This window comes from Odocoileus virginianus, chromosome 27, assembly GCF_023699985.2.
Source record: "Odocoileus virginianus isolate 20LAN1187 ecotype Illinois chromosome 27, Ovbor_1.2, whole genome shotgun sequence".
In the NCBI taxonomy this organism is placed as follows: Eukaryota; Metazoa; Chordata; class Mammalia; order Artiodactyla; family Cervidae; genus Odocoileus; species Odocoileus virginianus.
In genome coordinates, this window is record NC_069700.1 from 18,952,858 (window position 1) to 18,979,666 (window position 26,809).

Here is a 26,809-nt window from a genome sequence, read left to right on the forward strand (position 1 = left end):
CCACGCAGGCTTATTAGGAAGAAAGCGGATAAAATTGCCCAGAGACACGTGAACCAGAGGGGACCAACCCGGACCACGGCCCTCCACTGCATCGGATTCTGGAATTTACAATCACGAAAGTTCTATTGTCTCACGATTGGCTCCCGGGCCGCATGACATCATAGCGCTAGATTCGGCCTCCGGACGGCGATTGGCTGGCCGCGCCATTGTGACATCACGGTCAGCCCAGGTTCTGGTTGTAGATACCCGGCGCCTTCCTCTTCCCATCGCCGCTGCTCCTGCTGGCCGATACCTCCCTCCAGCCTCCTCCCGGCTCGGCTGGTCCCCGGGCTCCGCCGCCACCGCCGCCTAGCCGCTTCTCCGAGCCGCCGCTGCGCTCGGCCTAAGAGGTAAGCGGGCGGCTCCGGAAAACTTCGGCTGGCCGCCGCTCGGCCATGACACCCGCTCCGACGCGCGGCCGGGACCGAGGGATGCAACCCGGCGGTTGGGTTCTGAACCCGGTGCGCACGAGCGACTGCCGGCCCGGCCCGCGCTGCGACCGCGTGGCGAAGGAGCCCGCCGGACCCGGGTCTCAGGGCGCGACGGCAGGCATCTCGGCCGTTTTGGCGCGATGCTGTCTCACCTGTTCAGCGGTGGAAGCCGCCGGCAGGCGATGTGCCCACTGACTGGCGCGGCGGGAATGCACCCGGCTCGTCTACGGGAGGCAGGGCGGGTGGGCTCTGCGCTCGGGTTCACCCGCCGGACTAGATGAACGCGCGGCCGGAGGTCCAGGGAAGAGCCCCGAGAACGATCGCGCTTCCTCGGAGAACAAAACCCGCGTGAGCCGGGAGAACCACCGCGGGGCCGGGGGGTCGCGGCGCGGGTCGGTCCCCTCGGGCCTTTCGTTTTCTCTCTTGCCCTCCCGCCTCTGCCCCCGCCCCGGAGGCGAGCCCGCTAGCCTGGGAACGCTTCGGTCTTTATTAAAACCAGATAACTGTAGCCAGCGGTCCTCGGAGAGGATGAGGCCGGTGGGGAAGCGCGGGGGCGGGGACTCGGGAACCACCTGGGCTACTCTTGAGGGAATCGGGGCGCGAGGGCGGTGGGGTCGCGGGCTGGAGCGGCTCTCGGCCGGGTCGTGTCTGCTGCGAGTAGCAAGGAAAAGTCCTCTTTTACAGTTTAAACGCAGATAAGACTCGCCCCCCACCCTACCCCAGCGTTCACAAGCCCGCCTCGGGGTGGAGGGAGTCGTGCCTGGAGCAAGACTTGTTCTTCAGAACTGTGTCTTGCAACCAACCGTTCCGTGCCCTTGCACTTTTAGGCTGATGGTTTCCCCTGCTCACGACTGTAGTTGAGCTCAGCTCTTGGCTTCTTGATTGCAAATTTGGATAATGCATTTGGCCCACTTTGGGGTGGGGGTGGGGAGTCCCGAATGGAAGAATCCAGTGCATGACCTACGAGCTGGGCTGCGGAACCTAGGATTGCGACGGGAGAGTGAGCCTTAATTCTTTAATAGCGGGACCGGTGGCAGGAAGTGCTTTCTTTATAGAGTGGCACGGAAGAGCTCGTGTTGCTTGTTAGGTTTTGTAACTTAGGTTTTGTTTCCCTAACCACACAGTAGATAACCTGTTGGTTTGCACTTGTTTTGCTTGCACCTCTCAGCCAACAGCACTTGGGGCAGAATCTAGAGATGCGGATACAACCTGTTTGGCGTTCGGTGGCTGTGGATGAACCCTATAACTTTCCATCCGCGGTGAGGGGACAAGCGCATCACTTTTTCAGTCCGCTTGGATGCTGTTCGCGATTCTCCAGGGAAATCTCAGTACGAGAAATGTCACTCGTGTCCCTTTTACATTCTTACCCTAGATTATAACTTTTCATCGGCAGGAAGTTTTTCTAGACAGATTGTTTTTCGCATTCTTTTTTGTTTCTAACTGAAAACAAAAGGAGGAATGTTACTGATGGTCACTGATGGCTAGTTTTACAGAATATAGAACAGAACTTAGCTGAAAGTGAAAGTAGAGAGTGTATTAAGATTTGATGGTCAGATTTTTTTTTTCAAGAACAGTACCTCATTACTTCAGATTCTGTCCTCAGCTTCTTGACTCAATTTCGAAATCGTTTCTGTCCACGGGTTTCATGTTGCAGAATTGTTAGGGATTCCATGATATGATACAGTTGAAAGTGCCCAGGATGGGGGCTTGCCAAGTAGTGGTTTGATAAATGTTTCTTCTTCACTTATTTTTCTTCTTGGGGAAGGGGAAGTGAGGTTTAGCAGATGTGGCCTGGAATAAAGCTGGAGAATCTCAAATAACTGAGAAAATATTTAAAACTAGGTTTTCACAGACACGTATTCCAGCAAAGCCGCAGTTGAAAATGAGGTGAGTTATCCCTTTCCCTGGGATCAACTGAGCTTTTTCTTTGGGGGCGGGGAGAGGTGTCAGAATTCTTAATTTGGGGATGTTTGCAAGGATCTCTTTGCCACTACCTCCTTGTTTTCTCTCAGCATAACTGTTGATTGTCCTTCTGTTTGTAGAAGTGAGTATCAGTCCTTGGGTGTCTTATTTCCAACTTGAATTACAGAAATCACGGCAAAGCTGTTTACCATCTTCTAGGGTGACTTTGATGCCTAAGTAGATAGTAGAGAGTATGAATGATGGTTCTACTTTTTACTCAGCCCCTCACTCGGCCACATCCTGTCCCTCTCCCCTAAGAAAATTTCTAATTATTTATAAGCCCTTCTTTGTGCCTACCAACTCTTATGTTACTGATGGGAACAGTTACTGTTTCCCTTAGTTACCCAATGGGTTTGTCTTTGCATACATTCAGTTTCAGGTATTACTGATGTGGGCACCTTCCTATTAATAGTTGCTTTCCATAGATAATTCTTACAGCCTCCCTGTGGGAAGTGATATCCCCTACCTCTTTTATAAAGAATTGAGAACCGAGGCCCAGAGATGCCAGGTGACTTGTCCAAATCATGTAGATCTCTCTCCTGCAACTTACCTGTCCCGTCCTCTGTCCTTGTGCTGCTTGGATTTGTTCAGTGGGCCCTGCCCTTTATGTAACTCTGTTAGTCTGTAACTTAAAAATCTAACCTCATGATGAAAGGTTCATCTTCAGGCCATCCAAGATTAACAATTTGCCATCTTTCACATCTGTAAAGTCTGTTCTTTCCTTTTAGCCCACATTTGATTCACTCTATTAATTTATTGGCTTGTCAGTTACTGAGTGTGTGCTGTGTGTGTGTGTCTTAGGGTTGTATACAAAGCTGAACAACACAGTTTCTGACTCCAAAGGGCTTTCTGAAGTGGCTTATACTTTAATCCTTTTACACTTGTACTTAATCTGCACCTTAGACTAGAAGGGGATCAGAAGCAGATTTCTGGGGGGGGGGGGACTTGTCTCACTGTATCTGGGAAAGCTTTATGGCAGAGCTTGCCAGGTTATCAACACCTCACACTGCCCAGTTGGTTAGGATGCTTTTTGTGCAAGAGACAGAGAACCCAGTGCCAGATGGGCTTAAATGACCACCCGACCTGAAAAGTCCCATAGGCAGAACTTATGTTCTGTTTCTCTGAAGTCTTCTCAGATGTTTGTTATGTCCATAGGCTGATCTTGCAAGATGACTGCCAGTTACTGTCTAGAACCCCCTGTTACCATATTCACATATGGGAACTTCCACCATTTTCCAGAGAGGGTCCTTGGCCTTGATTTAGGCCTTGGTTACTTGAAGTAATAACTAGAAGAGTGGAAATCTGATATCCTGGATCCCACCCCAAACTGGGGATGTGGATTTAAGTTTCACCTCACCTACCTGGCTGCTAAACTACACCTTCAGGGAATGTCTCTGTGGATATAGTGGTGTTTGCCAGTATCAGCTATAAGGGCCTCCAAGGATGTCAGGCCCCATCAAAGAGAGAATTGAATTAAATGAAACAGAATGGAATCCACATCTGATTTTCAGCTTACCCATCATAGAGGAATCTTACAGGTGCACAGATGATGGGCATTCTAGGAGAAAAAGTTTAGAGAGCAGACAAGTGCACCACTGGACACTAAAGCAAGTAGCCCAGATGCATGAAGCTGACAGGCAGAAGTGGAAAGAAAGGTTAGAAGGACAAGTAGTTGATAATAAGGGCTAACTTTTATTAAACTATTACTGCGTGTCAGACTCTGCACTGAGCCCTTACATGGATTTTTCTCAAGTACTATTAGTTGGTACTCTAAGCATTCTCACTTTACAGGTGAGGAAATGGAGGCTCAGAAGTTTAGATGCTTGCCCAAGGTCACAAAGCATTCTAGCCTGGGTGGTCTTGCCCTCCTAGCCTATTGTCTTTCCTGAGATGTCACAAGACCACTGAGGCTTTTGGACTGGAAGGAGTGTATCGTGAATGTTGTGCTCCAGGGACATGAGTGTTGTCAGAATGCGTGGGATGGATTGGTGAGGATGGACACAGGGGATATGAGGGCGGACTTGGAGGCTGTTGGAGTAGGCCGGGGCAGCGGTGAGGCCTCAGCTGGAGCCATGGCCACAAGCACAGCTGGAGCGCGCTAATCTTTCGAGAATGTCTCTAGGAGAAGATCTATGCAACTTGAAGACCAGCCGGATTGAGGGCCAGCAAGAGGAACGGTGCTCTCGGGCCTGGGGGTTAGAAGAACTGCAGTGTCATAGAGGGAGGGAGAGGAGGCTTTGTTCTGCAATGGAAACATCTCAAGGGCCCCTGATCCATCCAGACAGGCCCTTTCTCCCCCTCTGGTCCCCATTCCTCTTTGCAGCCAGTGTTTGTCTGCTGCATTCGAAGGATGTGTTTCCACCACATCTCATCAATTTTCAGACAGTTTTTCACATTTTAACATACCTGGCTAGTGATGAAGCTTGTAATCAGTGACATGGTAAAATCACACGAGCCCTCTTTCCCATTTTAATATTACTGAAATCAGCGTGCTTGTGGATGAGAAAAGGAAAGTCTCAGTATTGGTGAGCTTGTGGAGTCAGTTGCTGGCAGAGTAAGAACCAAGGCCTCTGGGTCCTCTCATCCACTGAATTACCTAAACTCACATAAAATAAACATTGCCTTATAAAATAAACATTGTAATACAGGATTATAGTAAAGCACATGCGTGTTCCTTTGTTTATTGTAATGGAAGTAATCTGAGAGGTTTGGAAGGCACAGTGGTTTGGGTAGGGTGCCTCATCCTTGTATAGAACCTGGCTGCCCTGGTTTGTTATCCTAAACCGGCCATCAACCTTAAATCAACTCTGGGCGTTGGCCCTTTATTTTAAAAGTAAACAATTACACCAAGGTGAATTTCAGGATCCTTTCAGAACAAAAATTTTTTATTTCGCTTTTGCAGAGAGCAAATCCTTTGCTTCTGTTTGATCAGGGATAGAGAATGAAAGTTGAAATCCTTTAGGTCTTTGAAAGGTAGATGTCAGAAATCAGGGGTGGAAATTACAGTTTTCTCTTTAAGAAGTTAAACGTAACCGCTGGAGTTATTCTGGCCTAGCAGAGATAGTTGTTCAGAAAGGTAGATCCTCCTCATGTTGGGGTTTGTGTCATAGATGCGCCTTCCCATCCCGTCCTGATTTCAACCCATAAATGTTACACTACCAAGCCGCTTGGTTCCTTCTGACATGTTTCCTCCATGAGGATACTTTTATTTGACTCGAATACATTTGCTTTTAAAATTGTGTGGCCCCTGGATTGAAAATAGTCATACTTGCTCAGTTTTTAGGAAGACTGAATCCTGTCCTCCCTGCCCATACCCCTTCTGGTCCCATTTGCGCGCAGTGGTGTGTGATAACCTCAGTGTTCCTTGTATCTTGCTAGACTTCAGTACCTTTTGTTTGATGTCTTCTTGCTGACTGGGGTTTAGAGAATAGTTTTTCACTTAAGATTTCTAGTGCTGGGACTCTCATGCTTTCTCTGGTTAGAATAACCATTTTCTTGAAACAACTGCAGCTTCAAATGACAGTCCTTATACTAAGTTCACACCCTCTTGTGAGCATATGCTCGTTACAGGTTCCATCTCTATGTTACAATTCTTCCCCTGTTGTCAACACTTTCACCCTGTCAGAGCTAACCTCTTATACATGCATACTAAACAGGCCTAATTAGAGCCACACTGGAGAGTTGGCCACTCCAGTCCTTCTCTGAGTTATCCTGAACCCTGGAGTACCTGTTCCTTTTGTCTTGGCACGGCACATGCTCCTACAAAGTAATTGATGTGAATTTCTCCTTCCCCAAAGAATAGTTCTCATGACACCGAATTCAGTAATTATTCATTTGCTTCACTGGGAAGTTTCGCCATGTGCTGATGTCCCTTGGGGGTAGCGTTTAGGGTACCTCTGCTTCAGGCTTTGGCAGAAAAAGTACATTACCTTAATATTTATAGGAGCTGTTGACACTTGTGTCTGCCCTGTTTTTGAGCTGATATGTACCTTTGTGAAAGTTTGAGTTTACCTCTTACAAAATTTCCAAATGTTTACTATGGATCTAAAGTGCATTTATTCAAAGTATCTACTACATGCTTTTAAAAGTTAGCAAAGCAGTATGGAGGGGACTGGAGAAGAGGCCTTTCAGGTTAGCAGCTGCATGGAACCAGGGGTCCAGCTGTGCCCTGAGAACTGGGCAGGCATTAGTGGGCCAATCGCTGCACCTCTGAGACTTCTGTGCCTACTTTGGGGCGGAGGGGCTGTTGAGACTATCAGTATTATACATAAAAATTAAGTAGGGGACTGACTGAATTTGGTGAGCATCATTAAAAAAAAATCTCTCTATTGACTAGAACGTTCACTGAAGCATTGTTTATAATAGAAGATTGAGTCAGCTGAATAATGTTCTTCAGAAGAATAAGTGATGCTGCATTTGAGCAGTGTAATACTTTGGGACTTAGGAGGAGGATGAGGCTGATTTGTGGGTGCTAAATACACTACGTTAGGTACTTTTCTAAGGTACCTCACCACCAAAGCCCCCCCATGAGGTAGGTACCCCAAGTTTTACAGATGAGGAAACTAAGGCACAGAAAGTTAGGTGACTTGTTCAAGGCTTCCCAGCTTGCAGGTGGCAGAGGCAGGGTTTGGATCCAGCCTGGTCGAAGGTGTCCAGCATCAGTTTCCTTGTCTGGCCCCAGGCCCACCTGGGTTTGATCTAGGAGGTGTGTAAGACCTGAGCGGTGTGGGCTGGGAGGGAAGGGCACCCTCATCCTCTTGGGAGCCTCCTGCTTTCCCTTGGGCAGAGATGTACATCCTATGTGTTTTGAGAACATCTAGATCCTTCTGACATGGGCCTGATTAAAGGCTGCTTGTTCAGGTTGTTGAGGCTAACACCTTCCCCACCCCTTTAGTTCTCCTGGGATTCTTTCTCTTTTAGGACTTCTTAGTTTTCTTTCTGGGTGTGGGTCCCTAGGTCTGACAATATTATGATGGCTCTAAGTACCATAATCCCTAAACTACGAGGATCACAGAATTCAGAGTGGTTTATATATTAGCATGGAATGTAACCAGGTGGTAAAATAACCGTTGGCTGTCGAGGAGATGATAGATAATTAGTGGGTTGTGTTTGCTTTTAAATATGCCACATGGTAGTAGGCTTTTTTCTTTTTTAAATACATTTTAACTCTGCCTGTTCCTCTTATCGCCCCCCTCGCACCCCACACCTGAGCAATTATAAAATGTGGGGGTTTAGATTGAATTTTTTTTTAATAAAAAAGAAATGTGTTTTCCTGTCATATCCTTATTTATGTTACGCTGTTTGAATTTAAAATCTAAGACCTTTTCTCTCGAGGGGGTGCATAACTTATCTGTTAATTATGTCCCTCCATTCTCTTTTCATTTAAGCTGAGGCTGTAACACTGCCTTTGTATATTTTGTAATGGATTGTCTTGGAGAACATGATAATTTATTTTGAATATTCAAGGAATCACATCAGTTAAGAGGCTGCAGTCAGATTTAGAATTACAAGCAGCTGCTCACAGCAGATGATGTTGCTTAAAAGCCTCTTAAATGTTTATCTCCCGGCCACTTGTAATTGCAGTCTGATTTGTATGTTAGAAATGGGGTTGAAGTAGAGCTCAGTCTCCTGAAGCCGGGTCTTTAAGGGACCAGTTAGAGACTTGCAGAGGATTGCCTGTCCTCATCAGTGCAGCCGTTGATTGTCTGCAAGTCTGCTTCATCCAAGAAGGTGGTTGCCTTGTGAAACAGGTCAGAGCTTCTCCAAATAAGCCCTTAAATACAGTGTTTCGGGACCTCATGTCCCGGAGAATGCTTTATGTACTATGCTTGTTATGGCAGCTCCTTCCTGTTTGCTTTGCAAGACATGGTAGTTTGGAAGAGGCTCAGTAACCCCAGAGGAAGGTGGCTCTGAATACAGAGTGATGGTGGGTGCCCTACATCCGGCCCTGGTACGGAGCTCCATGCTTGAGTTTACCATCTTTTTACAAATGAGACTGGCATGTAATAAAGGACTTCCAAAATTCAAAATGTAGGTGAATCATTGCAAAGTACTCTTGGAAACCCAATCTCAGTGGGTGATTTCCTTGTCCACGGATTCACGTATCCACCTGCCCACCTGCTGTCCATCTCAGACATTTATTTCTAATCCACTTCTGTCTTCTGAGCTCCAGATTCATCAGAAGCTCCAACTTCCCATCAGCTGATTCACTTGGTCGCCCTCCAAACCTGTCTCCCATCTGCCGGCACGACCCGGAGCATCCCCGTCACCAGTTTGCCCAGGCCATCGGTGCCAGGGTCCTTCTCCCATCAACCACATCCTTCCTCCTTTCTTCTATCTGTCAGTCACCAGGTGTTGTCTATTTGGGCTCTGCTGTGTCCGCTGCCGCCCTGCCTTCACAGCACGCCAGCCCTTGCAGCCGGTTTCCCCTGGCTCCTTTCTGCCTCTCTCTGTTCAGGTCCCAGCCTGGCTGTCACAGAGATCTTCTGACACGTCAGTGGGATCCACACACTCCATACTGAAAGCTTCGTTTACTTTCCCTTAGGGCCATCCTTGATCCCGCTTCACTTGCTGCCTGCACTTCTCACCTGAACACCCCACAGACTCACTTCTCCCCACCTGCCCTGTCAGCTCCATCTCTGCTCAGCACTGCTTCCTCGATTGCTCCCCACTGACAAAAACACACGAAAGCAAAGCCAACTAAACAGCAGAAAAGGCCCTGTTCCTTGTAAGTCAGACTCACACACCCTGGAACCTCTGATGCTATTTACTCAGTTAGCAGTTCCTACCCCTTCTGGCTCTTGTAACCTTGGTTATAGCTGACCTCTGTGTGTGTCAGCCTCCTCCTCATCAGGGGAGGACATCGAGTGCTTTCCTCCCCTCTCTGCTCCAGGTCTGGCATGTTCCCTGTGTATCCTTGGTACCTGTGTGCTGTCTGGCATGTGGTAGGTATCTGGCAATTATTTGCATAAATGTTTCTCTCTCTGTGTACCGTTTGGGTATAATCAGTTCTGTAATCTGTGCTTATGGCTTTGTGAAAGGTGAGTATGCCTCAATAGCCTGAGAAGTTTGAGAGTTTGTAACACTGCACAGATGAGGAGCCCACCCGGGAAGCCGGCCCTGGGAGACAGCAGCCTTAGGGGGCTGGAGTCCCTCCTTAGGGTTGCTGTTCCCCCAGCCAGGCTGAGGGAATAGAGCAAATTGCTAGACATCCCCCTGCCGTCTGCCAGGAGCAGAGGTTGCTGTTTCAACGTGCTGTGTTAAAGGGCCTTGCTTATTTTATTTGCATGTTACCTGGTAGAGCTTTTAGGTGGAATGAGCCAGGGATTTATTGTGGCACTGTGCCCAGAGAAGGAAGAGAACGCACGCTGGTGTCTAACCTTTTGGCTATTCCCTGGTCAAATAATGGTCGAAACTGACACTCTCTTTTTAACCTAATTTTGGTTGGCCTCAACACTGAGCCAAGTTAAGGCGGCCCATGTAGGTTGGACGGAGCCTGTCTGCTTCAGTTGCCACGTGGTCACTGATTCACTGACCATGCACACTTACTCCCCCTCGTGTTCTCTGCTGCCCCCTGCTCTAGCGCTTGGATCCTGCAGAGACATACGACAGTACATCTACTGACAGATCGTAACCCAGTGGGAGAGGTGAGGTATGAACCTGGCGCAGTAGATCATTATTGGTGCTGTGGGTAGGGCTGTGTGTTGCCACTAGGTTTGAGTGCTAGTGACAGAGACCCCAGAATAATGGCTCCACTGATGGCATCTCAAAACAAGGTGTTACTTGTATTTTGCACAAAGGGCTGGGGAAAGGGTACAAGGATGACCAGCTGCAGGCTCCTAGCTCACTATGTGTCGGGCTCAGAGGCAGCAGGATGGAGAAGGAGACACAGTAGAAGGGGCTGAGGATTCAGTCGTGTTTTCTCTTAAGGGAAGTTCCCAGAAACCAACCCTCGACAGTGTCGCTTATGTCTCCGTTAACCAGGACTTTAAACATGCAGCCTCACGAATCTGCAGACAGACTGAGAATTCTCATCTTGATTCTGAGTGGCTGTGGGCAGCTCAGAGTCCTGCCGCTGTACCCGGAATCCTGGTGACTGCCCCCCAGCCTGTACTAGGGTGGATGAGAGTGACTGTGCTGCCCATGTGGAAGTTGGAGTCTGTGGAAGAGACTGACAGGGAACAGATGCTGGTACCATAGTGACGAGCACTGAGAGCGCAGTGTGGGGTGCTGTGGGCAGACAGGAAGGGACCCCCTAAATCAGACCCAGGGGGCCGGGGAAGGGTGCCTGCAGACTGAGCAGACATCTGCCTGCTGGAGAGCGGAAGCGGGCGTTCAGGCAGAGGCTGTGAAGGAGGAGGCAGGTAGCACATGAGGAACTGATTATAAGGAGAAGCAAAGGAGGATGCAGGGGCCTGAGGCCACATTGAGGGATCTGAGCATTGTCCTATGAGCCTTTAACTGGTTTTGAGAGGCGTAACCTGGAAAGATGCTCTTTGGGAAGTGGGAAGCAATGCCAAGACCAGAGGCAGGGACCCTCCATCAGGAGGGCGTGCAGTAGTTCAGCTGATGTGATGCTGACCTTGATTGGATAGTGGCTTTCGGGATGGAGGATTTCCTAGAACTGGGAGCAGATTTAGAAATAGTTTGGGCTGCTTTTCACCGGACAGCTGATGAAAGCAAGGCGGAGAGATCAGATGGCGGGGCCGGGCCGCACAGTCAGCTGGCGGCAGCGCTGGGGCACCCCCCCCCCCCCCCGCCTGAACTCTTTGTGTCCCTGCCGAATGGCCAGCTGGGGCCACAGGGCTTTGTTGGGCGTCGGAGAGGGCAGGTGGTGTGTGAGCTGGAGCGTGGAGAGCGTCTGCGGGGACGAGCACGGTGCAGGCCCTGGAGTGGCTGTGAGCAGAAGTGGGTGAGCTGGGTGCTCCCAGTTCTGCAGGTTGAGATCAGTACGAACGGACTTCAGGGAGATAAAGTAAATCCCGTGGGAGTGTTTCGAAATCAAGGAAGGCTTCCCTGTAAGATTAAGTGGTTTAGGCGTAACTCTTTAAGCACTGGGGGCCAGTTAACATTTGGTGTTAAAGGACTGACTGGAGCTTTGACAGCATGTTGGCCATGCCCAGATCCTCATATCAGGTGCTTGCGGGCAGCAGAATAAAGTCCCTCAGAGATGTGTCCCAGCGCCCCACCACTTGTGACCGTGTGGAGAATTAAGGCTGCCCGTCAGCTGGAGCGGCCTAGGTTTTCCGGGTGGGCTCAGTGTAACCAGCCCCCAGGGGTCCGTAAGGGGTTTCCCCCGTGGCTCAGCTGGTAAAGAATCCGCCTGCAAGGCAGGAGACCTGGGTTTGGTCCCTGGGTTGGGAAGATCCCCTGGAGAAGGGAAAGATTACCCACTCCAGTATTCTGGCCTAGAGAATTCCTTGGACTGTGTAGTCCATGGGGTCGCAAAGAGTAGGACATGACTGAGCGACTTTCACTTTCACTTTTCAAGGGTCCTTAAATGTGGAAGAGGGGGGTTGGAAAGAATGAGAAGGGTGGGGTGTGAGGAGACTGGGCCCAGTGTTGCTGACCTTGAGGACAGAGGAGGTAACAGTGGAGCGATGGAAGGCAGCCTGTAGAAGCTGGAAAAGGCCAGAAGGATTCTCCCATAAAGCCTCCAAAAAGCAGTCAGGCCCGTGCCTTGATTTTAGTCCAGTGAGACCCGTTTTGGACTTCTGACCTATAAGATGCACTTGTGTTGTTAAAAGAACTTCTGGGGCTTCCTTGGTGGCTTAGACGGTAAAGAATCTGCCTGCAGTGCGGGAGACCCAGGTTCGATCCTTGGGTCAAGAAGATCCCCTGGAGAAAGGAACGGCAACCTGCTGCAGTATTCTTGCCTGGAGAATTCCGTGGACAGAGGAGCCTGGTGGGCTGCAGTCCATGGGGTCACACAATTGGACACGACTGAGCGACTAATACAACAACAAGCCACTAAGTTTGTGGTCCTTGGTTACCTGACACAGCAGTCAGTAAGTGTGTGCTGAGTGAATGAGTTGAGCTTTAAGAGATCAGTGTGAAAGATGTATGGATTAGATGGATTGGATGCGGGGAGGTTCTGGAGGCCAAGGAGTTCATAGAAGACGGTTCTGGCAAAGAGGTGATAGGACAGGACAGGATGGGGGTAGGGTGACTGGAGTCACAGGGCTGGCCTGGGATCCATGCAGGGGGGAGCGTGCTTTCAGGACTGGGTTCCTGGAAGGTGATTGGGCAAGAGCAGAATCACCTGGATGGAGTCAGGAGGCAGGGAGGCTTGGCTTGTTGGGACTGAGGTGCAGACGCACCATGTATATGTCGGTGGCACAAGCGCGTGGAAACAGCGCTTGAGTGTGGGATTGAGGAGACAGGACTGGGTGTCATTGGTCATGACTTACCTGTTCCTTTTCTTTAAATTTTTTTATGGTGAAGAAACTCAGCAGCTCTTTTGAAGGATTTAATAGGTCACATTCCTTAACATTAAGAAGTTTTTTTCCTAGTGTTTTTTGTCTACATTTTTTTTCTGCCACTTGAGTTCTATGAACCTTTAAAAAAATTTTAGCAAATAAAAATAAGTCAATACTAAATTATTGTTTTAAAAAACTAGAAATAACATAATCTCACGACCCTTGCATAGTTCACCTTGTGTTGGATGTCATCTTCCCAGAAGCCTCTGTGGCTCCCGTTGGTCTGTCAGCCAGCCAGTCACTAGTGGTCACTACCCCCCACCACACATACACACCCCAGGTCCTGACCCTATCAGATCTCACCTACTCAGCTGGGGAGGATGGAGCCTAAACAACACTTGGCTTGTCCTAGCAAAAGGGAAATGGATGGTACTTGCTAGAAAATAAAATTTGTTTTTTTAAATATCAGTTTGCCACTGAACTATATATACACTTGTTTTAGACTTGATTACGTCCTGAAAGTCCTTGGTTTCTGAATTCCTTTGTTCTTTATAATGAACTTGGTTGCAGTGATTGAAGTGACAAGTGTATCGGTGATGGAGGTGTTTTCCTGTAGCACCACACTCATTGCCTTCCTACTTGTCTGTTGCTGCCGTCTTCCCTCTCTGATCACTGACCTTCTACTTGGTGGCAGTTGCACCATGTAATTTGCATTTACAGGTTTTCAGTGAAGATTGTACTAAATTTAACTTTGATAAAAGTTTAAAGCCTGTAAGATGAGTTGACCGATAATGGTGGCGCTAGTCATAAAGAATCCACCTGCCAGTGCAGGAGACGTAAGAGACACAGGTTTAATCCCTGGGTCCAATCCCTGGGTCGGGAAGATGCCCTGGAGAAGGGCATGGCAACCCACTCCAGTATTCTTGCCGGGAGAATCCCATGGACAGAGGAGCCTGGCAGGCTGCAGTTCACGGGGTCACAGAGAGTCAGACACGACTGAAGTGAGTTACCATGCACAATGTCCATAAACCACATGTGAAGAAAATTAGTTTAATTTCAAGGAGTTCCATTTCATTCTCCAGAAAAGGAAATAAGATTATTTCCTTCTTCTTCTTAGAATGAAGATCCCATTCATTCTAAGTTAACCAACTCAACTTTCTCTTCTTTCTTCCCTTTGCCCGTTGATTTGGTTAAATAAGACTTTTGGGTGCTACCTCGTGCGTTGTCTTTCACATCAGTTGGTACCCTGGTAAGACAGAGCCCCCACAGTATCCAGGAAGTGTAACCAAGTATAGCAGAGTTAAGCCGTGTTGATCAGGAGGTGGGAGAGGACGCGTTGGTCCCATCCCCAGAGCCGCTTCTTGAAATTTCAGCTGCTGTCCCCTCGAAGCAGTCATGATGTTTCTTTTCTCTTGAAATCAAATTGTTTCCCTTAATGAGATGGTCAGCGTGACATGCAGTCATTTTCTCTGATGTATTCCAATCTCAGAAAGCAAATAGAAAAACATTTTATAGAGAAACCTGCAAATAGCTGTTCTGTGGCCATGACCTGGGGTGAATGCCCTGAGCTGTAGTCTGAAAGCCCTGGGTTTCTTCACAGACAGATGGGAGGGCGTGATGCACCTTTATAGCAACTGAGTGTTCAGCGGCACATGGATTTCATTCTCTTGTTAGCACTGCTCTCTGTCAAAGGAATAAATGATGGCAGTCATGCTTGGAGCTCTGTAATGTCACTCTCAGATTCTTATTTTGGAGAGAAGGGTGTGGCCTGTAAATTTCTCCCTCTTACTCATATTCATTCTGTTTCTGCTGACCTGCTTTTCTCCATTCAGTGGGGACCCTGCTTTCCTGTTGGTAATTGCATTCCCCAGGTGATGTCAGGGACGTACCTGCCACTGACACATGGTTTAGAGGAAGAAGAAAGTGAACCCTGGACAGGGAAGACAAACTCCCTTGAGTAGGCTGGGAAACTTCCTGCATGAAGCTCCCTTGAGCCTGTTAGCATCATGAATCAGAGAACTGAAGACTGGGTGACAATTGGACAACTGAGGTGATAGGCAAATGGAAAGTGTGGTTTTTTAAAAGGTATTTTGTTGTGGCAGAAAAATGCTGATTCTGAGCTTTCTCTTTCTCGCGTATATATATATGATACATGTGTTAGTACTTAAGCTCTTTAGCATCTGTATCCTGGCTGACGAGTTAATACATTCTACCTAATGTGACTTCACCACGGGATGTGCAGGTCTTATTTATTACTTAAAACTTTAGGTTTTGGTGAATGAGTTTCCATAAAGAGTATCTTCATTGGAAAGGAAAGTTAGTATCATGCTAAAGAAATATTCAGAGGTTTTAGCCCATATGCTAATGTGAAAATCAGCCCAGCCTGCTATATACAGTCTGATTTACTGGGAAATCAATAAGAACTTCCTTCACAGAGTGCTTTAAATTATATATATTGTACGTTTTATTCATTGTTTCTCACTGGTGCTTTTTGAGGTATTTGGGAATTTTGCATATAAGTTGAGAAGCCAAATTTATAATGCCAGTTTAGAGATGAAACTTCACAGAGGAGGAGAAATTCTGTATGCAATTTTTAATACAGCAGCTCTCAGACTTTTTGTTCTTAGGACTTGCACTTTTAAAAGGTGAGAACCTCAGAGAGCTTTTGTTTTTGTGGCTTTTACCTGTTGACATTCATCCTATTAGACATTGATTTTTAAAATAATTAGCAACATCTAAAAATAGCCGTTGCTCATTCATGGTAACATGATCTATATTTTCATGAAAAAAATTTTTTTCCAAAACTTTAGTGAAAACAGTTTGAGGTGTTTGCCCATCACTTTGGTGTCTGGCTTAATGAAAGACCGCTGGCTCCTCTTCACTGCTTCTGCATTCATTCTGCTGAGATATCATACGTCCTGTAGCTTCTAGGTCACTTAATGATGAGATGAGATTGAAAAAGTCATCTCTTGGTAACATTACAAAAGTATTCTTGATCTTACAGAACCCCTGAGAAGGACCCAAGAACCCTTGGGTATCTGGCCTACAATTTGAGAACCCCTGTTCTACCTAGACCCTATTTACTGTATTTTAAAATAAGAGCCAACCTTCTACTTGGCGATGAAAACATCCTTGGGGTGGAGGGTGTTATTTCATCAACTCTAATCTCCTGAGTCCCTTTGCCTAGTAAATTTCTTGATTTATGTCACAGGAGAATCTCTGAAGGTCACCTTCCTATGTGAACTTCATCGGGTATACTGGTTTTGGTCATTTTAAGGTCTGTAAGTACCACCTTTAGGGTAATATTTAAAAGTAAATTTATGTCCTCTAACAATGCTGGTGGCTTGCATAGATGCCATATTGTCAGTTTTTAAAATAAAAATCCAGAACGGAAAGGAGTAACTTAAGAAGGTCTCAGTGTGGTGTAAATACCTTTTTAGATATCCACTTTATTTTTTTAAATCTCATTCTCTTTGCCCTCTGTACATTATTGTATCTGGGCCTTCCGATTGGCTGTCTTTTAGAATAGTTTTCAAAATAGCTAATTTCTTTTTTGTTCATGTCTGTTTGATAGATACTTAACTTTTTTTTTTTTAATTACTGTTGATTTTAACAATGATTTTGCTTACCCTCTGAGCCATCAGGGAAGCCAAGCATCACATCCCCACATCTCCACCTTGTTCTGTGTAACCATTTAAGCTTTATTGTTTTCTTGTGTTACCAGAAGGTCCTTCTGGCCTTCTTGTATGTCTGACCATGTAGCGTTCTGCTTTTGGGAACTGTCAACACGGCATCTGCCTGCCCTATCCTTTACTCTGGGGACTTCTTTCAGGCTGTTTATAACCTCAGTTTCTGTGACGTCTTGAATCGCGCCGTGCACAGTGAGCCGCTGACTTCCGCGTGCTCAGGTGTTTCTGCGGGATATGTTTGGCATTGTCCAGTATAGTAGTCACCAGTCATGGGTAATAGTTACTACAGCACTTGGAATTTGGCTAATGCAACAGAGTTTTTCCACTTCCTTTTAATTTACCTTTCAATAGCCCTGTGTGGCTCCCGTCTCTCCAGAGGATACAGCTCCAGGGAATATGAGAGCTTCCTTTTACTGACTCACGCCTGCCTCCATCTTGACCTCAGAGTTTCTTGCAAGTTCGCCCATGCATTTTTATAGGAGTTTTGTGTATATCTTACCTGTCACTTTCAGAAGTGTTTGTAGCATGTCGATTTCAGCATCTGTAGACTGTTTACCACCAGAAACAGAACTAAGAAAGTGAAGGCTGTTTGAAGTTGACTGCTTTTTATGAAATCTTGAGATGGTTCTAGGTGATGTTCAAGGGTAGAATAGAGCTGAGAGAAGGATTTTAGGTTGGAGAGACTTGAACAGACTTCTCAGCTAATAAAAAATTGAAGATAAAGGGGGAAGTAGAGTTTAGCAGTCAGTTCTTGAAGGAGGCAGGCAAGTAGGAGATGCTGAGCCTCCCTTTATGGATTGGGAGGGGAAAAGTAGCTTTGTTTTTTTTTTTTTTTTTTAAGTATTTGAATTTTTTTTGAAGCAAAAATCATATAATAGGAAATAAATTTTTTTGAAAAGATTTTTTGGCCTCACAGCATGGCATGCGGGATCTTAGTTCCCAATCAGAGATCAAGCCTGCATTGTGCCCCCTGCAGTGGAAGCTCACAGTCTTAACTACTGGACAGCCAGGAAAGTCCCTGAAATTAACCATTTTAAAGTGGAAAATTCAGTTCACCCACACTGTGGTACCCCAGCCACCTCTGTCTAATCCCAGATCATTTTCATCTCCCAGAGGAGACTCTGCCCATCAGCCATTCTCTGCCCTGCCCTTCCCCACCCCCAGCCTTTGGGCAACACTGATCTTTCTATCTTTAGACCCTGATGCTGGGAAAGGTTGAAGGCAAGAGGAGAAGGGGACGACAGAGGATGAGTTGGTTGGATGGCGTCACTTGACTCGATGGACATGAGTTTGAGCTGCTGTAAGGACAGGGAAGGCTGGCGTGCTACAGTGCATGGGGTTGCAAAGAGTTGGACACAAATGCACAACTGAACAACAAAGGCTGCATATTTTGTATAAAGAGAATCATACAATATGTAGCCTTTGGCGTCTTGTTTTCTTTCACTTGGCATAATGTTTGGCGTTTCATCCACCTGTAGCAGGTAACAAGCACCTTGACATTTGAAGGAGAGAGTGAGTTTCAGGGAATTCATACTGACAAGCCTGAATCTCAGTAGAAAATGTCAGTTCAGCTAGTTAGATTTGTCCAGGATTAAGGGTCCACAGGGGAGGATGTGGCAGCAAGAGTATCTGTGGGATGGTTGACTGAAGATGCACCCCAGGAGCCAGCGCTGGAGTGGATGGGGCAGGCATCGAAGTTCTGGATCTGATGATGGTAATCGCCACGAGTGAATTGGCTGCCAGGGGGGTAAAGGGGGAAGAGTGGGTGGGGAGGACCCTCCCTTAAGAGGGGGAGGAGTGTCCTGTTTCTAACTAGGATAAATTTGGAGCCCTGAGTCAGAGCCCATCTGTAGCGGGGACCGTCTTTCGCATACAGACCACGGGCACCGTCCCGCCACTGCATGAACCAGTGGACAGACCGCGCTTCCGAGCCGGTGCGGTGGAAGCCATGTCGTCCTGCTGAGCTAGGTGATGAAGCAGTCCTGCTGGCCCCGGGGGCTTCTCACACAACCAGAAGCAGGGGGGTGGAAAGCAGACCCAGCCTTTTTTGCTGCTGCCCTTTGATGAAGGTCTTAAAGCTGAGTCAGCTGCCCTGGTTGGTGCTGGGAGCAGTGATGGAGACTGCGGTGTTGCCAGCGAGGCCACGTGGGACCAGGCTGTCTTTGCCCAATGACATGAAGGTCAGAGGACTTTCAAATCTTCTCCATCTTGTCCCCAGTCTGCTCTCCAGCCCAGCGACCATGCACAACTCATCCATCCCACCTTGTGATGGGCCCAGCGCCACGCTGTCCGTCCATGTGAACCTTGCCCTCGAGGGCTGATTGTATCTGGGATGTGATTCGAGTGTAAACAGAGGAACCTCACCAAGCCTGGGGCTTTGGGGGAGAGGAGTCAGGGGAGATTTCTCTGAGGACCTTTATGCAGAGGTGAGGGCAGGGGGATGAGGGGCAGGAGGCAGAGGGAACTTTCCCTGCGCAGGGCCTGCGTGCAGAAAGGAGGAGGTGGCAGGAGGCGGGTGTGGTCGGGCTGTGGGCAGGGCAGGGAGGGCAGGCTTGGGCTGGAAGCCGGGGTGAGCCAGTGATGGAGGGGCCCTAAGCAAATGAGGGGTGTGGGTTCTCTGCAGAGAACAAGGGGCACAGTCGTTGAGAGGCTTCAGGCAGTCGTGGGCCTGTCGGTTTTGGTGGCTCTGGTGCAGGGCGGAAATGGGGGGCCGCAGACAGCGGGAACAGGGTGATAGCTGAGACTGGCCATCTGGGGGACCTGGAGGAAGAACACGGTCTGGGGTGGTGGTGTGGCTGGGAGAGGTGGATGTGTGTGAGGTGCGGGGGAAGCATCAGCACACTTAGAGATGGTGCTGTTGCCCACGTGTACCGCGCTCACCCCCTGTATCCTTCCACACCTCCTTGCATGCTGTGCTTCAGCCTCAAACAGCCATCCACATTCGACCTCCTAGGTCTTTGACTTGTTAACCCTTAATAACCTGGCCCCATGCCACCTGTATGAAGTCTGCTCCGATTCCGCTGAGAATCAATTCATTTAGCATTTACGGAGCATTCACATGTTTCAGAATGCTTTAAATCATTGCTGTCAGCTTTCTGGTGAAGGCGGAATCATGGCCCATGTGACCGCTTCATCCTTCTCAGGGCGTGGCAGCCCCCTTTCCCCTCTGCTCTTGGATCGTGTCCTTCCTTTGGCATGAGGTGAGGTGAAGCGTTAGTCACTCAGTTGTGTCCGACTCTTTGCAACCCCATGGTCTGTCCATGGAATTTTTTCCAGGCAAGAATACTGGAGTGGGTTGCCATATCCCTTCTTCCGGGAATCTTCCCGACTCAGGGATCAAGCCCAGGTCTCCTGCATTGCAGGCAGATTCTTTACCATCTGAGCTACCAGGGAAGCCCTTTCCCCAAATCCCTTGGCCTAACCACTCCCACTGCTCCTTTAAGGATGGGTCCCAGCTCCGCTCCTCCGGGGAGGTCTCCCTGGGTGCCCCAGCCCCAGATCTCTCCCTCCCCCCACCCCCCGCCCGTGCTCACCCCTTTGGTGCTTCTTCTCTTTTACCAGGTTCCTTGTGGTCTTAATTTTCTGCATGCATGTGATTCCAAATAGACTGGACAGTTGTAGATTCCTCCCAGTCCACTCCAACAAGAAGAGTGTATGTAAACGGTTGGGACGCTTGTGCATCCACAGCGGGCTCCTATCCTCAGTTCCCATGATAGATAAGATGTGGGCACTGGAATAGATAAGGTTTGACACTTGGATGTAAGTATCATGTGCCTGGTTTGTGACACAGTAATGGCTATCTTAACTTAGAATTTGTTCTGAAGAGTAATACCCAAATGATTCTCCAGTGCTGTAGTTTTTCTCCATACGTGGTTTTGTTCTTGGACAGGACCTTAAACCCCTGCGAGGTTGGTCAGGAGTAAACAGTGTGACACACAGGGCCTCCTGAAGGACCAGCTGGGCACCAACCTTCCTGAGAGAATCAACCCACCGCTGGGATCTTTACCTTGGAAACTGGGCCTGGGGGCAGAGCAGAGTCAGGAGACCTGGCAACCTTTAGCACAGTGCCTTTCTACCTTTTTCAAGAGAGTGGGGTTTATTAGTGTCCAAAAAATAGTCCTTGGCCTCAGGTTAATCTGTAATCCCAGCCTTTGAGGGAGAGTGCTTATTTATGCAATGTCCCCACGGGCCATCTCTGCTGTTTGCACATCTCTGAAAGTTCTTCTGTGTCAAACCTCAAGCTATTTCTACTGTTTCTTGATCCTCTTTGTAGATGGAAACATGCTGATCTGATGATAGAGCATTCTTCAGCTTCTTCTCTTGGTCTAAGACTAGATCATTATCCCAAACTCATTGCTGTAGGTGTCTTTATTTTTTATATCTTTTACCTGTATATCCTTGTTCTAATAGACTGGACAGTTGTGGATTCTAAAAAAAAAATGTATATTTTTAATTGCATCAGTTGATGTAATACCTAGAGATAGATCTGTAACTGACTATATGTTCCATTGTTGCTGTTTGTTGTCCTCCAGTCACTAAGTCAGGCTTCCCTTTTAGCTCAGTCGGTCAAGAATCTGCCTGCAATGCAGGAGACCTGGGTTCGATTCCTGGGTCAGGAAGATCCCCTGGAGAGGGAAATGGAAACCCACTCCAGTATTCTTGCCTGGAAAATCCCATGGACACAGGAGCCTGGCAGGTTACAGTCTATGGGGTCACAAGAGTCGGACATGACTGAGCGACTAAGCACACACAGTCACTAAGTTGTGTCCAGTTCTTTGCATCCCCATGAACTGCAGCGCGCCAGGCTTCCCTGTCCTTCACTCTCTCCCGGAGTTTGCTCAGATTCATGTCCACTGAGTTGGTGATGCCATCCAACCATCTCATCCTCTGTCGCCCCCCTCTCCTGTTGCCCTCAACCTTTCCCAGCAGCAAGGTCTTTTCCATTGAGTCAGCTCTTCACATCAGGTGGCCAAAGTATTGGAGCTTCAGCATCAGTCCTTCCAATGAACACCCAGGACTGATCTCCTTTAGGATGGACTGGTTGGATCTCCTTGCAGTCCAAGGGACTCTCAAGAGTCTTCTCCAATACCACAGTTCAAAAGCATCAATTCTTCGTTGCTCAGCCTTCCTTATGGTCCAGCTCACATCTGTACCTGACTACTGGAAAAATATTTTAAAGAAATTTGAGGATTCATTACTCATCTTGGCTCTAGAAACTGACCAGGGCTGCACATGGTAGACACATTTCACATTCCATATCATTTTATCCCACAGGGGACTCAAACCAGAAGTTTCCATGTGAGATTTTTTTCAGTCATAGCCTCACTGAAATTACTTTATCACCTTTATTTGCTCTTCTATCATTTCTAAGCAGGCTTGCTACATGAGAGCAGGATGCCAAACTTCTTTCTGATTCATTTGAATAGGGAAGAAAAACAAAATCAAGTGTGTTGTAACCTTGGGCCCAGGGACGTTCTGCTTTGCACACCTCTGTCTTGGTAGTTAGGATGCCTTGGGCATAAATCTTTCCTTACAAAACCTTAGTTTGTTAACTTAGAACCCAGCAGTGTGTTATATATATTTGTAGGTGGCTTTGGGATGCACTTTTGTATTTTCCTTGCAAAGTTAAACTTAGTCTGATTTTAGTTTGTGAAGTAGTTAAGAGCTTAGTTTGTATCCTCTGAAGCAAGTACAGGCTCTGTCATCGTGTATAGTACCTTCCAGGGTGTGAGCCTCCATTCCCTCCTCTGTAAAATGGGCAAAAGACCCTTTGCAAGGTTACAAAGATTTGAAATAAGTGGTGCATGTCAGAGTGCCTGGAGTGACACTTAAACACACTGAGTGTTCAGTGTTAATTACTATTCTCATGGTCATCATTGTGTTTTTTATATTTAATGATCTTACCACCCTGATGGTAGGGATTCTCTAAAGGAAGAATATCACGATTTTTGTAATAAAATCCTCTTAACTCATTAGTGAGGCATTACAGCCTGTGATGATCCAAGGTTTGTTTGATCCTGGAACAAATCAGGCCAGAGTTAATGCTGTTTCATCCTATTAGACCTGGGGTAGCTTATCCCAATGCCCGCCTGACATTTTGTGGATCGAGGTTTTCTTTCACTGGGGCTTCCTTTCCCCCAAGGGTGGCCCACTTATCGTCAGGAGGATTTTTATGATGCACGTAACAGTTGGTTGATTCTCAATTGAAGCTTTGGGTTCAACTTTTTTTGTTCTGGGTGTGGGTGAGAGGATTCCTTGGGGCTTCTCATTTGTATCCTGTGAAATGCATGGGCACTTTCTCTCTGAGCAAGTCAAGCTATTTTTCTGACTGCTTACTCAGTGCCTCCACATGGGGTTTGAAAAAAAAAAAAGCTGTTTTATTATGCTTTTTACTGACAATAATACTGACATAAACTGAATTTGGCTGGCTTGGCTACTAATGAGCAAACAGTGGCCTGTCCTCTCCAGGATGTTATGTACACAGTTAAAAACCACTTGGAAGCATCATCTTACTTAAAGTTCTTAAACACAGAAAACACTTAGCTTTTTAAAAGCTAGTTTTATGAGCCTCTATTACTAGAACTGGATTTACTGCTGTTTTGTGGGGGTCCTTTGTGACTAGGTTTGTAGATTCTGTTTTTTAAGAAACAGCTCATGTTCTTAGGCAAAATAGATACTTAAACACTTGGTGTATACTTTTTTAAATGCAAGATCACTATTGTGTGTGTAAGACGCATGCTTCTCTTTTTTAAAAATTGTTAGCTAGACTGAATTCCTGGGCTTACGGGAGGATCTTTGTGGAATGCAGACAGTTCCATTTACTAATAATCTGTGTGAGTTATTAGTCGTGCCCAACTCTTAGCAACCCCGTGGACTGCAGCCCACCAGGCTCCTCTGTCCATGGGATTTTCCAGGCAAGAATACTGGAGTGGGTTGCCATTTCCTTCTCCAGGGAATCTTCCCAACCCAGGGATCGAACCTGGGTCCCTTGCACTGCAGGCAGATTCTTTACCAACTGAGCTACCAGGGAAGCCCAGAAAAACTTTAAGTGACCAATTAAATACCAGTTTGTATTCACAAATCAATCTTTCAGAAAATAGATGATACACAGAATTTATTATTCATTTTTCTTTTATAACCATTAGCCAGAAATGACTACATACATATATTTGATGTTTATTCAGCTATTGGGCTTTCTGTATGATTTATATTTTTAATAGCATAGAACATGTTGTATCAGACTGGAAAAAAACACCTCTTTTTCCCTCATAACATTACCCATTCCTGGCCAGGATGCAGTTTTATAGACTACTCACAAATTCCCTGCAGGTGGGAACATTAATAGGTGAAAATGTTTTGGAAAGAAATTTTGCACAATATATTATATGAAGACTCTTTGACATAATTGGCCAACTTCAAGTATATGCTTTGTTAAAGCACATAAAAAAGTGAAATATATTTATATTTCATTTCTGTATTTATTATATAGTGTTAGTATCAGTTTAGTTGCTCAGTCATGTCCAACTCTTTGCGACCCCATGTATCGCAGCACACCAGGCTTCCCTGTCCATCACCAGCTCCCAGAGGTTAGTCAAACTCATGTCCATCAAGTCGGTGATGCCATCCAATCATCTCATCCTCTGTCATCCCCTTCTCAACCCGCCTTCAATCTTTCCCAGCATCAGGGTCTTTTCAGATGAGTCAGTTCTTTGCATCAGGTGGCCAGAGTATTGGAGTTTCAGCTTCAGCATCAGTCCTTCCAATGAATATTCAGGACTGATTTGCTTTAGGATGGACTGGTTGGATCTCCTTGCAGTCTAAGAGACTGTCAAGAGTCTTCTCCAACACCATAGCTCTGTGCTAAATGCACACACTAACCACTTCATCCAATTAGATATTATTTTTACTTCCATTTGAAGGGACTACTTCAGGTCAGCCGATTGAGGCTTTCAGAGGTTGACTTGCCCAAGATCACTGTTTGTAAATGGCAGAAAGAGGATCATAGATTTTGCCACACTCTCAGAGACTTTTTGTTTCTACTTTTAAATGAACCCCTTCCCCTCCCCCCAAAAAAGCCCTCTTCTATTTTTTCAAGTTTCTGTAATAAACATCCCTGTTTTATTTTTACTGTAACATAGGAGTGAGTGGTTAAGAGAACAGGCTCTGGAGTCAATCTGCCTGCTATGGACATGACCTTGGATAAAGGACTTAACTGCCCTCTGCCCCAGTGTACTCCCCTGTGAGAGGGGATGTGGAAAGGGCTGGTGGAGGTCAAGTGAGGCCATCCTTGTACAATTATAGCAGAACGACTGGCACATAGTAAGGACTGTTAGTTGCCATTAGTATCATCATGCTGCTCTAGAGAAAAGGACTTGAAAATAAGAAAAATCATTTGAAAAGATGGGCTGGGCTGTCCTAAGTGGCTTTCAGATTCTTTTGGAGAGATGGGATGGGGGAGTAACTTTGGAATACTTTTTCATAGCCGTCATTAGCACACCATTTAGTGGAGTGAAATATCAATTTGCTAAATATTTCAACCTCCCTGAAGTGTGTAATTCATGTTAGAGTGTAGCTGGCTTGGTGTTTTCTTAGCAAGAGCACAAATCCCTAAACACATGTGTGGCTTAGGTCCTAGCTTATTTAACCTTGAGCTTCTTATACTTAACATGACAGACTCAGTGCCCAGTTCATCTTGCAGATGTTTCCCTACAAGAGAACATGTCGTTACAGAGAACATTCACTAGTTTGCACTCAGTAACTCTCCATGCACGGCCTGCCTCCTGACGCGGCAGGCACGATGGGTCTGTGATGAATAAAATTAGTAGCTGGCAGTACATTTCTAACATCCTCAAAACTTTCCTTATCTCCCTTCTCCCCTCCCCATGACGCTATGCTCCCTGATTCATTGACTGTCGTGCCTGTGTGGTGCAGAGTCAGAACCCGTGGGTTTCCTCTCCCTCACCTCGTTTTCCCGACATCTCTCCTGTGGCCCCTGCCTGATTCCCTCCGCTGCTGTGGCCTCACAGTGCCCTCCATCTCCTGCGTGGACAGTCTTCGGACAGCCTTGATAATTACCTTCTTTCCAGCCTTCCACCCGCCCCCAGTGTAAAAGCAAACACTAGCGCTCTTACCTGCTTCTCCAACATATGTTTTCACTTTCCTCTCTCCTCCTGCCATCCCATTTCCCACTGGCAAGCCTCACACGTGCCCCTGTGACCCACTGGTCCCTGCGTGGACTCTGCACATCCTTTGTCAGGGCGTCTCCTCCAGCTTGTTGGTTACCACTTCTGTCTCCCTGGTGAGACTCTGACTTCTCTGCAGGCGGCTGTACTGTCCTGTGGTCCATGTCCCAGTGCCTCCCACAATGCCGGGAATGTCTGTTTGGTCATAAAGACAGCTGCCACGTGTGTCTTGACAGCTTGGAGTTGAATTGAGGTGCCCATGCATTGCCCCCAAGTGTCTCATAAAATCTCACAAGAATCCTGTGGGATGAGGGCATTATTACACATGTGATGGATCGAGAAACCGAAGCCTGTACAACTTACCGAAGATCGCACTATACTGTGCAAGTGTCAGAACCTGGAAGGTAGTGACTCACAGGACAAACGTTACACGAGATTATTTTCTTGTAGGAATAGTTGGCGCTTTATTAGTTTAGGGCTCAGCCGGAGATCTGTCAGCCATCTGCAGCTAGGGTTCCTAATTTGGGGATTGAGGCTTCCTAGAATGTGGGAGACTGTCGGTTTGACCCAAACTATCTGTCATCTGGGGATAGAGAGAAGGTCACCTTTTTCTTATTTTTTTTTAACTTTTGCTTTAATTGTATTTTTACAATTGGGGTGGAATCCCCAAAATGTCTAGAGCTACAAATATCACAATTTCTATGGAAAATAGAATACAGAAATAGAATTTTCCAAAGGCCAGTTGACTAGTTTATAAATTAACATCAGGAACACAGGGCTTCCCAGCGTGGCACAGTGGTAAAGAATCCGCCTGCCTATTCAGAGGACGTAAAAGACAGGCTGATCCCTGGATTGGGAAGATCCCCTGGAGAAGGAAATGGCAACCCACTTCAGTTTTCTTGCCTGGAAAGTTCCATGAACAATGGAGCCTGGCAGGCTGCAGTCCATGGGTCTCAGAGAGCTGGACGCAACTGAGGATGCGCGCAAGAACAGCAACTATCTGGAATGCAGCCCTTTTGTAAAGTCGAGATTATGTGTTTTGATAACTTGAGGGAGTGAATGAATGAAAATGATTCACTTTAGAGGCT

The 26,809-nt window shown here is 46.9% G+C and overlaps 1 protein-coding gene and 1 long non-coding RNA gene across 4 annotated transcripts in view; one reads left to right on the forward strand and one right to left on the reverse strand.

Moving 5' to 3' along the window:
* The first annotated feature begins 208 nt into the window (after window positions 1-208).
* The window catches only part of ELOVL5 (ELOVL fatty acid elongase 5), a 66,236-nt gene continuing 39,635 nt past the window's right edge, over window positions 209-26,809 (forward strand). The window contains exon 1 of one of the 2 annotated variants that reach the window (XM_020902627.2): window positions 209-389. The gene's annotated coding sequence lies outside the window, so the exon portion shown is untranslated. Of the gene's footprint in view, window positions 390-18,799; window positions 18,966-26,809 lie in introns of those variants that run through there. The other variant, XM_020902633.2, reaches the window with a different exon arrangement.
* On the reverse strand, window positions 13,688-25,859 carry LOC110143133 (uncharacterized). Of its 2 annotated transcripts, XR_011483870.1 has the most exons (4): window positions 25,671-25,859; window positions 20,073-20,269; window positions 17,039-17,240; window positions 13,688-15,785 (listed from the first exon to the last, which is right to left on the reverse strand). It is a non-coding gene; the product is annotated as an uncharacterized lncRNA (long non-coding RNA). The 2 variants fall into 2 exon arrangements; XR_011483869.1 differs by having other exon boundaries at window positions 13,688-17,240.